The sequence below is a fragment of the Eptatretus burgeri genome, chromosome 15 (genome assembly GCF_056783735.1).
Source record: "Eptatretus burgeri isolate ZD-2024b chromosome 15, Ebu_testis_v1, whole genome shotgun sequence".
NCBI classification, from domain to species: Eukaryota; Metazoa; Chordata; class Myxini; order Myxiniformes; family Myxinidae; genus Eptatretus; species Eptatretus burgeri.
Genome location: NC_140975.1, coordinates 8,796,322 through 8,809,710, shown reverse-complemented (window position 1 = coordinate 8,809,710; position 13,389 = coordinate 8,796,322). Strand labels below are relative to the sequence as shown.

The 13,389-nt window shown below is 49.0% G+C and overlaps 1 protein-coding gene across 3 annotated transcripts in view; it reads right to left on the bottom strand.

Moving 5' to 3' along the window:
* The window catches only part of LOC147011450 (glutamate receptor ionotropic, kainate 2-like), a 446,205-nt gene that overhangs the window by 47,988 nt on the left and 384,828 nt on the right, over positions 1 to 13,389 (bottom strand). The gene's annotated exons all lie outside the window — the stretch shown is intronic.

Below are 13,389 nucleotides of genomic sequence, written 5' to 3'. Positions count from 1 at the left end.
ATGCTGTTCACACAAAAGCGAAATAAATGAAGGTTTTTGGGCGTAATTTTGGTTTTAGCCAGATTTTTCGAACCAGGAAACACATCCCTTTAATTGGGCGGTGTGTAATGGCACGTTTGGTGCTGAAAATAATAATAAAAAAACCCGATGTACATACATGAAGCAAAAATGTGCGTACAACTTATGTTCATATGTAGTAAATTGTGGTTATACACCTGGGATGATTCCAATTGCACTGGGCCATGGACTAACACCTAGGCCTAAAGCCTGAGGCCTACCGATCTGTGCTACTTTGTGCAATGGCATGGAGTCAGGCCAGCTGTCGAGCCAATGGGTGTAAAGCAGTGGGGGTGGAGTCAGGCCAGCTGAACACTGACCCATGTATAACACGTGATATTTTGTAAGTTTAAAAAGGGCATAACTGTGAAAAATTGACAAAATGCCCTGAAACTCGAACTTGTTCTGTAACTTATCAAAATAAAACCATGTACCAAGTTTCAGTTGAATATGTTAAAGGGTATGGGAAAAAGTCTGAAAATCCACTGGTGGGATGGACGGACGGATGGACGGCAACCTATATTCCCTTCCAGTGAAACCAGTAGGGGACGAATAATAAAGTGTACGCAAACGAGGAACTGAATCATAATTATCAGGATATATTATTTCAAAGATAATTACTCGATCATTCCATCCTTCAAACTTGAGGGCAAACTGTAATGAAAGTATATGACACATTAGGTAAAGAGAAGTTGCTTGCAGCCACACTTGGCAGATTAATGTTTTGGCAAGGTTCCTGAAAGTTCGGGAGCTTAATTGATTAAAAGCTACGAAGACATGCGATGGTGAGGCTATACGGTTCCTTAATCAGGGAACGGCACCATGAGGGTGTGGGATTGGCAAGATATCATCAATGCCAAGGACTGTGTTTGAATAGATCACTGACATGTGTGGTAGTGATGATAGATCACTATGACGCAATATGAATGGTCAAGCAACGTCACAGTGAGCAACCTGCTCCGCAATGTCTCTGTTTGTATCGAGTGGGCTGTATGAACAGACTGCAGCGAAGTCCTTCCAGCACAGGTAGCTAGGGGTTGGCAGGAGTGCCTTGAGGTTTGGACTCTCGCCTCGAAGCTGTCTAGTCTTGGTTCGAATCCCGACACAGCTATAAACTGTCGTCCCGGTGTTTCACTGGTCGGGTGAATCATCATTATGTGACAAATGGACAAATGGATCTTGTCAGGTCAGGTTCGATCTGTGACCTGCTACAGGTACCATGTAAACCTGTACTCACCTGTTCCATGGTCGGGTTGTCGGTGACTAAACCGTCTCCCCCACCAGGTTTTCTGGTGAGGGGGGTGTTTGGATATGGACACCCAGCAGGATTAAAAACAAAACCTATCAAAGGGCGGAGGAGCTCCTTGTGAGCCAACGGCCATCCATATCTAGTGCCCAACTGTGTCTGCAGACGTCCTCCTGCAGTTGGGTTACTTCTTATTAGGAGGTTGGTGGCAGGATTTGCACTCCGGCCACCGTAAAACCCTTCATTCCGCAAAACACAAAAACGCAAAAAAATCTGAAAACCCACTCCGTGGGAGTACCTCCTGTGCAGCTTCCCTTCGCAGGGCAGCTCACCGGATGACGGGATTGGGGCAAAGCCTTCGGGACCCCCAATCTTTGATAGGAGGGAAACCACGGGGTAACATCCCTGGGTCAGATTGCGGGAGAGTGTGTCGGAGTGGTGCTGAGGTGTCGTCCACCAGACGGCGGTCTCCTTGGGTTAACCTGAGGCGGTCCCTTCGGGTGGGTGCCTGGAATGTCCTATCCCTAAGAGAGGATGATCACCTGTCTCTGTTATCATCTGAGCTCAAGCGTTTGGACATCGGGATTGCAGCTCTCTCTGAGGTTCGGAGACCGGATTGCGGCGAGATAATGGTGGGTGGTTCCACCTACTATTGGTCTGGTCGCTTTGATGGTTACCATACCCAAGGAGTTGCTGTAGCTGTGTCCAATAAGCTGACCCCAATGATAATTGAGGTAACACCGGTCAACGAGCGTATTATGAGATTAAGGATTCGTCACTCCTTAGGTGTCATTACTGTGGTCTCTGTTTATGCTCCGACTGAGGCGAGTGATCTCACCGTGAAGGATGCATTCTACGCCACGCTCGAGTCTGTTGTTGATCAGTGCCCCAGACGAGATACACTTCTAGTCTTGGGGGATTTCAATGCATCGACTGGAACTGATAGGGATGGTTATGAGGTGTGTGTTGGTCCCCATAGGTCAGGAACTATGAACCAGAATAGCACTAAGTTCCTTGACTTTGCAAGAAGTCATGGACTTAGGGTGGCTGGTTCATGGTTTCAGCGCCCACAAGCTCATCGCTGGACATGGTATTCCAACGCTGGCGGTGTGGCAAAGGAGATTGACCATGTCCTCATTGATGGTCGTTGGAGGATGATCCAGAACTGCAGGGTCTACCGGAGTGCTCAGTTCCTCAATACTGACCACAGGCTTGTTGTAGCAACTCTAAAGCTGCACCTTAAATCCTGGAGAATGGTACCATCCCAGCCTAGGCTGGATGTTGCCAAGCTCAGGGATGAGAGAGTAGCTGAGGAGTTTGCGAACAGGCTGAGTGGACACTTGGGGGGTCTGGGTGCTTTGGGGGGTCCTGAAGAGTTGTAGAGCGCCTTTAAGACCACCGTCCTTGATGTTGCCGGTGGATGTCTTGGAACTCACTGCAGGGCAAAGAAGAATTTTGTCTCTCAAGGGACACTGGATACCATTGACCAGAGTCGCAGGGCCAGGCTGAATGGCAGAGCTGAGCTGTTCAGGGAGCTGAGGCGTAAAACTGTACGTGCACTGAGGGTGGACAAGGAGGCCTATGTGCGAGGAATCTGTGAGGGGGTAGAGCATCACCTGTGGACAGGTGATTCTCGTCCCGCTTACAGGGGAATTCGCGCATTACGTTCATCCAAGCCCATCCCTCGGAGCACTGCAGTTCGAGCAGAGAGTGGTAGGCTCTTGACAGAGGAGTCTGAAGTGAAGGCCCGCTGGGCCGGTTACTTTGAGCGGTTGTACCAGGCTGATCCCCCGCTGTCGAGTTGGACGTCAAGGGTGTTACAATCCCTGTTGCTGACCCACGAATCAACTGTGGTCCACCTTCGCTTGTGGAAACACGGGCTGCGGTGAATCAGTTGAAACGGGGCAAAGCTCCAGGGATTTGTGGCATCCATGCCGAACTTCTCAAGGCTGGTGGAAATGCTGCACTCGTGTCGTTGCATGCAGTTTTGTGCTCTGCCTGGAACACAGGCATCATCCCAACTGACTGGAAGAGGGGCCTTGTTGTCCCTCTCTGGAAAGGGAAGGGTGATCGCCAAGACTGCAACAACTACCGAGGGGTGACGCTGCTCTCAGTGCCGGGCAAGGTCTTTGCTCGGATAATTCTTGATAGGGTTCGCCACCATCTGCTTGAGCACCAGCGTCCAGAGCAGTCAGGCTTTACACCAAAGAGGTCAACGATTGACCGTATCCTTGCCCTTCGTGTCCTCACCGAACGCAGACGAGAGTTTCGGCAGGGGATGCTTGCAGCCTATGTTGATCTCTGTAAAGCATTCGATTCAGTGAATCGGGATGTCCTCTGGAGGATTCTTGGTCTTCGTGGGGTGCCACCAAAACTGATCGATCTGATGTCTGAACTCTACTCTGGTTCTGAGAGTGCTGTGAAGTGTGGTGGTACCACCTCTGACTTATTTCCAGTTGTTACTGGAGTTCGTCAGGGATGTGTACTTGCCCCCACACTTTTCAGCACTTGTATGGACTGGATTTTAGGGAGGATGTCGGAGAGATCAAGTTGCGGTGCATCGTTTGGGAATGTCAAGATCTCGGACCTTGATTTTGCAGACGATGCAGTCATCTTTGCGGAGACTTTAGACATCCTTTTGGGGGCCCTCGAGGTGCAGAATGAAGAGTCGGAGCCGCTGGGATTACGGGTTTCTTGGGTCAAAACTAAGATCCAGGCTTTCGGTGACATCTTGGATGCTGCTGTCCTGTCTGTGTCTGTTTGTGGTGAGGATGTTGAGGTCGTGGAGAGATTCACTTACCTTGGCAGTGATATTCATGTCTCTGCTGGCTGCGAGTGAGAGGTCAATAGACGTCTGGGTCGGGCCTGGGGAGTCATGGATTCACTGGATCATGGGGTGTGGCGCTGCCGGTACCTGTGCGGGAGGACGAAAGTCCGAGTCTTCAGGTCCTTGGTACTTCCAGTCTTGCTCTATGGGTGCGAGACTTGGACTCTGACCAAGGATCTGAGACGGAGACTTAATTCCTTTGGTACCAGGTGTCTTCGGAGAATCCTTGGCTATCGCTGGTCAGATTTTGTGTCCAACGAGCGGTTGCTGAGAGAGACTCGGATGAGATTTGTTACCTGCATAGTCCGTGAGCGTCAGTTGCGGCTGTATGGACATGTGGCTCGTTTTCCTGATGCTGATCCTGCTCACCAGATTCTCTCAGCGAGGGAGTCTAATGAGTGGAGGAGGCCAGTGGGCCGACCACATGCCTCATGGTTGCAGCAGGTTGACCACCATCTCAAGGAGATGGGGATGGGCCTGGCATCTGCCTGGGGGATGGCCAGACGGAGGCCCCTGGAGTACCGACGGAAAGTGGACGCAGCGACGCGCTGTTCTGGCACATGCTCCCATACCTGACCTGACCTGATATCAGCCAAATATGGCTGCAATGGGTTCAGTGACACCTCAAAACAAATGGCACTATTTTGCACGACAAATGGACCTGGCACAGCAGCAAACAACCAACATTAAGCGGCAAAATGAAATGAGTTAGCAAGTGAGTTGGTCAGTTCAGCTTATAACAGTGTACAAAAGCTAACAACTGTGTCCAAAGCCTTCATCCGAGTGCCATGGATTATGGCTCCCCACTGTGAACTGGTGCTCCTGATTCCCGTGGGCCTGAAGTCCAAGGCCATCTGCATCATTGAAATATAGTATCAGGAAGCCGAGTCTCAGGGTCTTGCTCATTGGAGGCAGGTTGTTGGCTTTGGAGTTTTTTTTTTCGGTTCTATTCCGGTCTTACTCCTCCTGCCCTCTTCATCTCTCCACCTCGTCCCTGCCCCTCCAGGTTGCCCCTGTTGTGCCAGAAATCATCAGGTTTAAACTCAATGCTCACCTCCATTTCAGGCCAAAATAGACGAAGCTATTTGATGGACTAATCTGATTGAAATGTTGATAATGAAGGATGGAGATGCATTCGAGCCAGGAAGGTTGTCATAAAAGAGGCCTGGTGTTGGCTTAATGGTTAGGGTGGCTAGATTGTGATCCTTGGGTCTTGAGTTCAAATTCCGCTGGGCCCTTGAATTAATACCAGGTGGGGTTGACTTAGGTGGGGTTAAAGATCTGAGGTCAATCGCGAAGGGGAGGGGAGCCATTGCCGGCACCTAGAACAAAATACAAATTCCTTCCCCAAACAGCAGAAGGCACTGCAACAGCGGAACAGCAGTGCTCTCAGCCAATGATGCTACCCAGCAGCCTTGTACTGCATCTGAACAAAGACGATTACCCTTATTGTTCTGCAAGTCCATAAACCTTCAATACCTGTATTGAAAGAAAGAAATACTGCGTCGATTTGTCCATTGTCTTGTCTTCTGATAACCTTGTAATTTCTGTTTGGAACTCCCTGATGTCTATTAATGTCTTTGTCCTGCACGTGGTACATGAACAAACTCTCCCCCCCCCCCACCCCTCCCATGAGCATGAGAACACTGTAATCACACTTAATTGGACAACAGAAAGGACCAGGTATTGGAAGAACAGGCAGACAGAAGATTAAGGCCACTCTCTGCTACAAGCATGATCAATGTCCAAATCAAACAGCCTTAACCCAATGTCTACCTTGCAACATCTCCTGCATTATTTGTAAGAGAACAGCAAGTCTGGTCGTCGTACAAGGAACAAAACCCAGTTCAAACAGACAATATATGTATGCGTACCCACTGCAGCACCTTGACACAATCCACGATGGCAATGCGAGTTGCGTTCCCAAGGAGATTATGTATACATACACTGATAACAAAGGGACAAGGATAAGATCATGAACCATGCCCGTAGAGGATAAATGGGGTTTCTGGGACTTACATTCAAATGAATGGGGAAAAAGGAAAAAACTTTTTTTTTTTTGTATACCTTGTCGAGGCTCGTATGAGAGCGAACACACAACTCACAGCAAGGGGGCATGAGACAAGAGGGGCGGGAGTGGAAGGGACAAAACAGTGGGGAACAGACACATTAGGTGAACTGTGGAAGGGAGAGGGATGGGGATGGGACGGGGAACATGGCGAAAATAAGATGGACATTACAGGGACTTTCAGGAAGGAAAGCAGGGGAATTGAAGGAACTGGGCTTGGGTGGATTATCGGGGGAAGAAAAGATCGAGGATTTGGATGGGGGAAGATAAGAGGTGGTGGTGAACAGCTGTTTTGAAAGCCTGAAGGGAAGAATGGGAAAGAATAGAGTGAGGAAGTTTATTCCAAAGGCGGGAAAAAAGAGGAATGAAAGAGTGAAGATGAGCAGTGATTCGTGATTTTGGTAGTTTTACCAGAAGGGGGTTGTTGGCGGACCTTGAGCGCCCTGTGGAAATGTGGTGGGGACAAATCGCAGAGAGAGCAGGGGGGGGCAAGGCTGGAGAGGAGTCGGTAGAAGACAGAAAGACCACCGACCAACCTGCGGTGATTGAGTGAGAGGCCCAAAGACTCAGCTTCATTGCGGGAGATGCCGATGATCTTAAATGCTCTGGTTTCGACAGCGTGAAGCCGAGAAAGGTGGGAGGCAGGAGCACCAGCCCAGAGGGGAGAGCAGTACTCCATCAGGCTACGGACAAAAGCTTTGTAAGTGGTCAGGAGCTCAAGAGGGCCGAGGAAGGACTTTGCACGACGGAGGATTCCCAGTCGGCGACTGGCTTTTGAGGCGAGGTTGGAAATGTGACTTTCCCAGGAAAGGTCATGGCAGATAGTGAGACCCAGAAGCTTGAAAGAAAAGACTTCTTCCAGAGGATTGTTGAGAAAGTGGATGGGGGGGTTTTCTAAACGGTCCTTTCGAAGAGACATAGTGAGAGTGTGAGATTTGTCTGGATTGAAAGACATGTTCCACGTGTTGGACCAGTTTGTGATTTTATCCAGATCTGCAGTGAGCGAAGAAACTGCTGCTTGCCGGTCTGAGGGATGACAGATGGTACGGCAGAGGGTGGAGTCATCGGCAAAGAGAAATTGAGGATTTTCCAGAGAGTCCGAGAGATCATTGATGAAAACCAGAAAAAGAACAGGGCCCAGAACGCTACCTTGAGGAACTCCAGCCTGCACAGGAAGAGGGGATGAAAGAACTCCATTTAGGGCCACACGTTGACTGCGACAGGAGAGGAAGTCTGCGAGCCATGAGTGGAGATGGCCTTGAATACCATGGGAAGAGGGTTTGGTGAGTAGTGCAGGGTGCCAGACTGTGTCAAAAGCACGTGATATGTCCAGGGATACGGCTCGGATTTCCTGTCTGTCATTGAGGACCTCCATCCATTGATGGGAGAGCAGAAGCAGCATATCCAGGGTAGAGTGACCTGGTCTGAAACCAAATTGATGATTGGAAATCAAGCCATTGGAGAAGAGGAAGGATTTCATATCTGAAGCGATGATGGATTCCATAACCTTGCTGATGATTGGGAGAAGGCTGATTGGTCTGTAGTTACAGGGATCTGTTTTTGCACCTTTTTATGCAGGGCAGTGATGTGAGCAGATTTCCAAGCAGATGGCAGATGACCTTGGGCAAATGAGAGGGTGAATAGAACAGAGAGAGGGTGAGCAAGAGCAGAAGAGCAGGCTTTGAGGACACGTGGGCTGATGCCGTCTGGACCGGTTGCAGAATCTGACTCGAGGTTTGAAAGCAAGCTCTCTACCTTGTCAGGAGAAAAGGATACAGAGTCCAGGGACAGTTGGGTGCGACTGGGTAAAGTGGGTAGAGAAAGTGATGGGTTTAGGACACAAGATTTAGCTGCAAACACTGAGTTTAGACATTCAGCTTTATCACGTGTGGTATCAGCAGTGCGGCCATTTGAGGTAAGGGAGGGGATGGAGGGGGAACATACACCAGAAACAGATTTGATTAAATGCCACCAGGATTTTGAGGAGGGAGAGAAGTTTGAGAGTTCAGACTTGAGATGAGAAAGATGTTGTTTTCTGGCTCTCCTGAGGGTAGATACACACTTGTTCCAAGCTTTGTGGAAGGAACTGAGATTGCCCTCAGTTGGGTTTGCTTTCCATGAGGCAAAGGCAAGTTGTTTCAGGACAACTGCCTTGCCACAAGCTTCAGTAAACCAAGGGCGGGAGGAAGGGTAGGACAACTGAACACGAGAGGGGATAAATCTGTGCATGAGGGAGAGCAAGTTTCTTTGAAAGAATTCCCAGGATGAGTTGATGTTTGAGAAAGTAGTGATGGGAGAACAGTCTGTAAGTTTGATGGCTGCTCGGAGACCCTGCCAGTCGGCTTGAGTGAAATGCCAGACTCGACGGCGGTGAGGTAGTTCTCTGATAACAGCCAGAGAGATGTCCACTTTGACAAGGACGTGGTCAGAAGAACCGATTGGAGCGAAGGAAGAGCAGCAGATATTGTCAGGGAAATTTGTCAAAATCAGATCCAGAAGAGATGGAGTACCATTGGTTGAGATCCGGGTCGGGAAGTTGACCGATTGAGTCAATCCTAATGAGTCGCAGAAAGCTTTTGCTGAGGTGCCATGGCAGGTGAGAGAGGTACCCACACCTAGCCAACTGGCGTGATGACAAATGAAGTCACCACAGAAGAGGAAGAGAGATTTTGGATGAGAAGATAGAAGATGGTCCATGTTTTCGGATAGTGAGGTGTAGATGGAGTCATCACTGTTCGGTGGATGGTACAGTACACATATAAACATGAGGTGGGAGTGGAGGGAAGCCGAAGCCAGAGGTATTCCTGGGGGTGTGGGGGAGTGAGAGCAGTGCATGGAGAGTGAGGAATAGAGTCTTTGATGAAGAGAGCAACACCTCCACCAGGACGAGGCTCAGGTCTGTCATACCGTAAGAGGGAGTAACCGGGGAGAGATACTTGGGAGTCACACGTCTTGGGAGAGGAAAGTTTCTGTTAGGCAGATAATGTCTGGTTTGTCAGTGGCAACCTGTATGGAAAGATCTGAAAGGTTTGAGCGAAGGCCCCGGATATTTGAGGTCCACACTTTTAATGAAGAGGTAGCGGAGGAGGCTTTGGGTGCAGGAGGTGGAGGGGGAGGGGGAGGATAGGACAAGGGACGAGGGGGGGGGGGAGGTAAGGAGGGTTGTTGAAAGAGTGTGGGGTATTGCAGAATAGCGAGGGGAGGGGGCCGAAAGAGGAGGAGAAAAGGCTCTGTGGTGCTGGGGGAGAGGGGGGACAAGAGACAAGGAAGAAGGCAGTTGAGGATTTGAGGAGGTGGAGTGAAGAGATGGAGGTGAGAGGGCAGTGGAGGGAGGCAGCTTGGTGGATGAGAGGGGGGCAACTTTGAGAAGGATGAGTGAGGGGGATGAAAGGTGGGAGAAAGGTGAGGGGGAATTTTTGAGAGAGGTGAGAGGGAGGCTTGGAGGAAGAAGAGTGGGATGGTTGCTTTGAGAGTGAGAGTGAGGGGTGAGGGGGGTGAGTTGGCACTGAAGTTGGAAAAAAGAATGGTTGATGGAAAGCGAACATCCATGGCAAACTGTGGTTTTTAAAAGTTTTAGGTAAGAGATGCGATTTAACACAATTCTTGATGGATGCAATGAATGGCACAACAATTTAGGCGGACAACAAAACGAATTTCCATACCGGATCGGTCGAGGCCCGGGTTACCAACGACCGCCACCGGTACCGGTGGTCAGCAGGGTACCAGTGGAAATTGTGCTACTGCTGGGCGAAGGAGGAGAAGGAGACGGGGAAGGCGAGTCCGGAGGCAGTGGGAGAGGGGGAAGGGTAGAAGTGTGGAGGTGAGAGTTGGAACTCTGAATGTTGGGACGATGACGGGCAAAGGGCGAGAGTTGGCTGATATGATGGAGAGAAGAAAGGTGGACATACTGTGTGTACAAGAGACCAAGTGGATTGGGAGTAAGGCTAGGAGCATTGGAGGTGGTTTCAAACTGTTCTACCATGGTGTGGATGGGAGGAGAAATGGTGTCGGGGTAATCCTGAAGGAAGATTATGTCAAGAGGGTAATGGAGGTGAGGAGAGTGTCTGACCGAGTGATGAGTGTGAAGTTGGAAATTGAAGGGGTGATGATGAATGTCATCAGTGCATATGCCCCACATATGGGGTGTGAGATGGAGTATAAAGAAGATTTCTGGAGTGAGTTAGATGAAGTGGTGGAGAGTGTATCCAAGGATGAAAGAGTGGTGATTGGAGCAGATTTCAATGGGCATGTTGGGGAAGGGAATAAAGAGGATGAGGAGGTGATGGGAAGGTACGGTCTCAACAAGAGAAATGTGGAAGGGCAAATGGTGGTAGAGTTTGCAAAAATAATGGAAATGGCAGTGGTAAATACGTATTTCAAGAAGGAGGAACACAGGGTGACATACAAGAGTGGAGCAAAGTGCACACAGGTGGATTACATCTTAAGCAGGAGATGCAACCTGAAAGAGATTACTGATTGTAAGGTGGTGGCAGGGTAGAGTGTAGCTCGACAGCATCGATTGGTGGTCTGTAGGATGATTTTAGAGGTGAGGTTGAGGAAGAGAGTGAGGGCTGAACCAATGACCAGATGGTGGAAGCTGAAGGAGGAAGACTGTTGCGTGGAATTTAAGGAGGAGGCGAGACAGGCGTTGGATGGTGGTAAAGATGGGTGGGATGATTGGGCAACTACAGCAGAAGTGGTGAGGGAGATAGCGAGGAAGGTACTTGGTGTGACATCTGGACAGAGGAAGCAAGATAAGGAGACTTGGTGGTGGAATGAGGAAGTACAGGAAAGTATAAGGAAGAAGGGTTTGGTGAAAAAGAAGTGGGATAGTCAGAGAGATGAAGAAAGTAGGCAGGAGTACAAGGAGTGGCGGCGAAAGGCAAAAAGAGAGGTGGCAAAGGCCAAGGAAAAGGCATATGACGAGCTGTATGAGAAGTTAGATACAAAAGAAGGGGAAAAGGATTTATACCGATTGGCAAGACAGAGGGACCGAGCTGGGAAGGATGTGCTGCAGGTTTGGGTGATAAAGGACGCAAATGGGAATGTGCTGACGAGCGAGGAGAGTGTGTTGAGAAGGTGGATGGAGTACTTTGAGGAGCTGATGAATGAAGAAAATGAGAGAGAGAAGGTTGGAAGAGGTGAAGATAGTGAATCTGGAAGTGGGGTGGATCAGTAAGGATGAAGTGAGGACTGCTATGAAGAAGATGAAAAGTGGAAAGGCGGTTGGCCCAGATGGTATACCAGTGGAGGCATGGAAGTGCTTCAGAGAGATGGCAGTGGGGTTGTTAACCAGATTGTTTAATAAAGTCTTGGAAAGTGAGAGGATGCCGGAGGAGTAGAGATTAAGTGTACTGGTTCCGATTTTCAAGAATAAGGGTGATGTGCAGAGCTGTGGAAATTACAGAGGGATAAAGTTTTTAAGCCACACCATGAAGTTGTGGGAAAGAGTAGTGGAAGCTCGGTTGAGAGGAGAGGTGACGATCTGTGAGCAGCAATATGGGTTTATGCCAGGAAAGAGCACCACTGATGCAATGTTTGCTTTGAGAATGTTGATGGAGAAGTATAGGGAAGGCCAGAAGGAGTTACATTGTGTGTTTGTGGATTTAGAGAAAGCTTATGATAGGGTGCCAAGAGAGGAGTTGTGGCATTGTATGAGGAAGTCGGGAGTGGTGGAGAAGTATGTGAGGATCGTACAGGATATGTATGAGGACAGTGTGACAGCGGTGAGGTGTGCGGTAGGAATGACGGACCGGTTTAAGGTAAAAGTGGGATTGCACCAAGGATCGACTCTGAGCCCTTTTGTGTTTGCAATGGTGATGGACAGGTTGACAGACGAGATCAGACTGGAATCCCCATTGACTATGATGTTCGCGGATGACATCATGATCTGTAGGGAGAGTAGGGAGCAGGCTGAGGCGAGCCTCGAGCGGTGGAGGTACGCACTGGAGAGAAGGGGAATGATGGTAAGTCGGAGTAAGACGGAGTACATGTTGCTAAATGAGAGGGAGGGTGGTGGTATGGTGCGGTTGCAAGGAGTTGAGGTGGGGAAGGTGGATTGGTTTAAATACTTGGGATCAACTGTCCAAAGTAACGGAGAGTGTGGGAGAGAAGTGAAAAAGAGAGTGCAGGCAGGATGGAGTGGGTGGAGTAGAGTTGCAGGAGTGATTTGTGACAGAAGGGTAGCTGCAAGAGTGAAGGGGAAAGTATATAAGACGGTCGTGAGACCAGCTATGTTGTTTGGTTTGGAGGCGGTGGCACGAACAAAAAGACAGGAAGCGGAGCTGGAGGTGGCAGAGTTAAGGATGCTGCAATTCTCGTTGGGAGTGACGAGGATGGATAGGATAAGAAATGAGTATATTAGAGGGACAGCGCTGGTAGGACGGTTTGAAGACAAAGTGAGAGAGGCGAGATTGAGATGGTTTGGACATGTGCACAGGAGGGAAGTGGAGTATATCGGGAGAAGGATGTTGAAGATGGAGCCGCCAGGCAGGAGGAGAAGAGGAAAGCCAAAGAAGAGGTTCATGGATACGGTGAGGGCGGACATGCGGGTGGTTGGAGTGTCAATGGAAGATGTGGAGGATAGAGCGAAATGGAGACGGTTGATCCGCTGTGGCGACCCCTAACGGGAGCAAGCCGAAAGAGGAAGAAGAAGAAGATGGATGCAATGAAGGCGAATTCAGAGAATGAAGAGAAGAAGCGCTGTAATAGTTGGATTTTTTCGGCAAGGAATGAAGGAAAGCTCGAAATGAGAGCAGTCTGTTAAAATCGCAGAAGAGTAGTGCATTATGAAACAGTAAAGAGTACCACATGTGTGAGAGAGGAAGATGAAGCATTATAAGATCGTCTTTGTTGTTTATATTAATGTTTGAGAGAGTTCAACAGATTAGGTCAGGCAAGTGTATAAAAAAAATAGAGGAAGAAGAAGAAGCAGAATCGGGAGAAGGTGAGCATGTTGTTGTTGTTGTTGGGTATTTTATTTTATTTTTTTTTGAGATAAGAAAGATTATTTGGGAGAATGGGGGATGTTTGGAAAGTGGGGAGGATGAAAATTGATGGTAATGGGTAGGATAGAAATTGAAAGTAATGGGGAGAAAAAAACAAAAAAAAACAAAAAAAAAAAACGATCGAACACCGAGTGGAACTGGTAGGCCTCAAGCCTAGGCCAAGGCCTAGGCCTCAAACACCAGG